Genomic DNA, 5,150 nt, shown 5'->3' on the forward strand with positions numbered 1-5,150 from the left:
TCTATCTATCTATCTATCTATCTATCTATCTATCTATCTATCTATCTATCTATCTATCTATCTATCTATCTATCTATCTACCTACCTATCTATCTATCTGTCTGTCTGTCTGAATCTATCTGTCTGTCTCTATCTATCTATCTATCTATCTATCTATCTATCTGTCTATCACCCATCTTCCATCTATCATCATCCATGTCTGTCTGTCCATCTATCTTTCTTTATGTCTGTCTCTATCTGTCTGTCTATCTATCTATCTATCTATCTATCTATCTATCTATCTATCTATCTATCTATCTGACTGTTTGTCTGTCTATCTATCTATCTATCTATCTATCTATCTGACTGTCTGTCTATCTATATATCTATCTATCTATCTATCTATCTATCTATCTATCTATCTATCTATCTATCTATCTATCTATCTATCTATCTATCTATCTATCTATCTATCTCCTCTTTTAAATCATATTTGTTTCTAAACAACATTAAAATGCACTCAAAAGTTCACAGGCTTGTGTGTCCCACTGTTTTTCCTTTCTCAGCCTCTTCTGAAAGAGGTAGTTAAATGAAATTTTGCGGCCACCCAGCGGAGAACTCGACCAATGGGGCGAAAGTCGAAGGCATTCTCTCAGACAATGGTGCTTTCATGTGAGCGGCCCAATGGCCAGTCACGCCATCCTTTAATTGCCGACAAAACGCCTGCCAGTGCTCGTTCCTCAACTAAATTTAGCAAAACGCTAAAAAACAGCGGAGAAAATAAAAGCGGTATTACTCAGACTATTAATAGAAGTTTGTACGGAATGGCAGACGGAATAGTATAGCCTCGCAGAAGTGCAGGGTGACAGATGAAGAGTGTTGGGGTGTGAGGAGACTACAGTGATCTCAGTGTGTGAGAGAGGCGCTGGGGGCCACATGGCCTCTCATCTGGGGGAATATTTTGAGCGTGTCACATGGGCGCATTAAAGGGACTCTCCCCGCGGTGCCCGTAGCCAAGACGCCCCTCACATGCCTCGCATTCAGCTCCAGGCTTTCAGCTAGTGAAAAGTGAAGTACAAGTGTGACACTGTGATGTGGTTTACTGTGAAATGGGTTATGAATATAGACTACTATTTTTAACCCAGATCACATCTGTGGGAGGCACGGAAACCCATTTTGGTTATCACACAGCATCTAAACCTGCAACACTCCTGCTGAAAACGTTTGTGTGCAGTCCAGTGTCAGTCTGAGTAGAGCTTTTGCTTTTTCTACATTCAGTGGCTGCAAGAAGTGTTCAGACACTGAAGTGCATTTAAAGTTAACTCAAGTTAAAGTATGAATACTGTGTCAAAGCAACAAGAAGAAAAAAAAAAACATGCAGTACTTGTGAAAGTAAAAATCTTTCACATTTAATTATGAAAATAAATCATTTTCTTTTAAGTTGAGAGTCTAATTAGTAACACTTTACAAGAAGGTTTCATTTTTGTAACTTAACTACACTAGTTAATTTGAACTAACAATGAAGTTCATTTAATAAATGTCATTGAATTACATTGTCGGCTGCTACACATGACTTTATTTTGACACAGTATTTTCACAATAAGGGGTTTTGTTAAAAAAAATGAGAAACATTAACCAAAAAGTATGCCAAACTAGATTTAAATTCTTTTAATACGTTTTTTTTTTTTTTTTTCATAATGATATCAGACAGTTTTACCACCCTGACTTTATACTCCTCCAAAAAAATATCAAACTGAATTTTTATTCAAAAATGAAAAACACACTCATCATAGAAGATGTGTATTCAAGTCAGTGTACCGTATGTAGGAATTCCAGCTAAGTTTTGTGTACATTTTGTCTAAGGACATTTTTTTATGAATGAATAAATCTGGATAAAAACACTTTTTTAAATATTTTATTATTTAAATGTTACTAGGACACATCATTCCTTAGAAAATCTCTAGTTTATTTTTATCTGAAATTGAACATTATCACCAAAAGTTAAATTTGGGAAGCTCCAAAATATATGAAAATGATCAACTTCTATCATCCATCAGTAAGAAAAACGCAACTTTTCTACCCTAAAAAGTCTACTTCCCAAAATCTTTCCATATTCTTGAACAAGTGCATGTTTATTGTATTGTACACTCAGCATTTTGCTTATCATCAGATCAAGATCTTTATCTTGCTCTTTCTTCCATTTACATTATATACAGTGTGATAGAGAGTTTTCTCGGTTCCCCATCAGAACATGGTACAGTTATTATTGTTAGGTTAAATTTTTGTTTAAATCCACATTTGCACATTGAATATGACATAAAGTGGTGATTCACTGCTGGCAAGATGGGTTTTTAATAAAACACGCAGTACACCAATTACAATCTGTAGTTTCCACAAAAGTCCTGGAGCTGACAAATAACAGGGATAGTTTGGTGCAGGTAAAATGGAAAGAATACACATTTGTTAGGGGGGCCTTAAAGAAACTATATGTAGTTAGCATATTGAGTTTAACCCTGCAGGCCGCACCGTACCACCACAACTTTTGCTCTTAAGTGTCACACCATGAGACGTGATCTAAGCGGGGTCGATGCTGAGGTGTTGCACTCTGTAATGTGATGACATCATGGCTGTGGATAGACCGCTGGATTGAGATCTAGACTAACTCCGCCTCAACCCGTCCAAACCCACAATCAACACAGACCAACATAGTCCAGCTAACGAAAGTTGATGAGCTCCTTATATCATAAGCAGGCGGGTTTTGTTACTTAAAATAAGGTATAATTGTATGGGTATTATCTAAGGGCTTTCTAAACATTAGTGGTTTGTTGCAACTGGCTGCGAGTCCCCATGGACTTTACTTTTGGTAGATAATATAGAAACAATGTAATTATAGTATCATTGATATACTATTATAGTGTTTGTTAATATTTTGAATTCGGTTTTTATTTTTAGATTTTCTGTTTTCATCTTCATTTCAGTTAAAGTTTGAGTAGTTTTGTTGTTTTTGTCCTTTTTAATAGTTCTATTTAGTCTTTCTATATGGATTTATTTTATCTAGTTGTTTGAGTACTTTAGTACAACTTAAAATATATTTAAAATATATTTTATTTCAGCTAGTTGCAAAGGCAACATTTCTCATTTTAATCTAGTTTGTTTTTATCAGTTAATGTTTGTTTTATCAGTTAATATATATATATACACTACTATATTACTTTTTTTCTTTTCTTTTTTTTTAACAGACATGCAACTGAAAAAAGTTTAAAGGGCACATAACACACTCTTCTGCCAATCTCATGTTAATCTTGAGTACTTATAGAATAGTATTGCATCCTTCATATCTCTGAAGTCTTTAGTTTGATCAGATTTATAAAAGACAGCTCTGAGCGAGGATTTCATAGAAACATGTGGGTTACCACATTTGAAGAGGCTGGCAGGCTCTGTAAGAACATACCTCACAATGGGGTGTAAGTTGTACCCCTGGGGGGCAAGAGCTGCCCAAAGTTGCCCCATAGACATACTATGGTGAAGGGACGGCCCATGAAACTGGGAACTGGGAAGTTGGTTAAGATGCCAAGCAGACCTCCTGCAAATGGGACCAATTCCGATTTAACATTCAACAGAAACCAAGCTGCCACTATAACGTATAGGGCTGTCACTTTACATTCGAAAATCGATTGCACAATCGATCGGACCAGCCAACACAAGTTTCGAAAACGAAAATAGGGAATCGATTTTAACGGCCTTCTCTCGGCGCGCGTCCAGCTCGTCACGATACGCCCGCAGCGAACACGCGTCACACAGCAACTGCAGGCTCTGACAAATACTTCTGCATAATATGTCTCTTTTTACTACAAAAATGTGAATTCTGCCGGTATTCAGACAGTCTCATGCATACAGATACAGATTCGGGCTACGGTCTACAATCGCCTACGTAGGCAAAATTTGTTTGACATTTCTAATCGTAAACACAGCCATGTTGAAGCCTGCAGTAATGTTTTTCATTTATGTTATGGCAGTCCACTCTGCTTATTGTTTTTCGAGAATGTTGCACTCCTGTTTGTCATTGTGCACGAAACTTCACGCCAATAAATTATCAGAAATATTGCTGTCTTGTGCGTGTTTCAAGCGCCCTCTTTACATTCGTCCAAATGCCTGTTAGTTGTCCGTGGATTTGCCTATATTTGGCGTTGAAAATGGAAACGTCTTTTTAGACATGGAAAATCAATTTTACAATCGATTCAATGAACACTTATGTCTCAAAAATCGAACAGGAATTTTTCACAAAAGTGACAGCCCTAATAACGTACTACAGTATTCTATAATTTGACCCTCGTTACCTGAGGACTCTATGGCCCCCTTTCTTAATGAGGTCTGTGGCGCCAGGATAAGTCAGTTATAGGTTGGTGAGGAAGACCTCAAACCAGACCAGGTACCTGATGAAGCGGTAATAATGCTGTAGAGTGTTGAATGTTATACAAGCTTTGAAGTTTAACAATATTAATCATATGCAATATTACAACTTTGTTCAGTATAATTACCTGGAGTAGTTCTGACCATCAAATACAAAGAACAAGTCCGCCATGCCCCCATTGCACTTATGGAAGAGCGCCAGGTTGTTGGTCTTCACAGAAAAGAGTAGCATGAAAACGAGCCGCCCATGGTCCGTGACAGACAGCCAGAACACTGCTGTCTTGCCAAGATGACCCTTGCGGACCTTGTCTTGATAATTGACTCCAGATAATGCCTGATGATGTTGAGGGTGGGGTCATCTTGAAGAGCAAGGTCGAGGTTCTGTCGGTCACTTGATGAGGTTGAGCAGAGCCTCAGGAGTGAGCTGGACACCCTCTTCCTCAATGAAACCAGCAGCAGCCACTCCAGTGCCTCACAGACGGTCTTGAGGGCCTTGGAGTATGCCTTTCCCCTTAGCACACTCTTCAGGCAGCCACTTGTGACCAGCTGAGCCTCAGGGACGATCTCAACATAGCCTGAACCATGGTAATTATGGTTAGTGATCATGCCGAGGTAGTTCATGGCAGTATGGAACTGGCCTGGGAGGACTAGGTGGTACTTGTACTTCTCCCTGAACTTCCAGAGAAGTGGTAGAGCCCTCATGCACACGCCCATATCGAAGGTGTTGATGGTGTACTTCTGACCGACCTCAGCTATAGCTT

The sequence above is a fragment of the Squalius cephalus genome (genome assembly GCF_949319135.1).
Source record: "Squalius cephalus genome assembly, chromosome: 11".
Lineage (NCBI taxonomy): Eukaryota > Metazoa > Chordata > Actinopteri > Cypriniformes > Leuciscidae > Squalius > Squalius cephalus.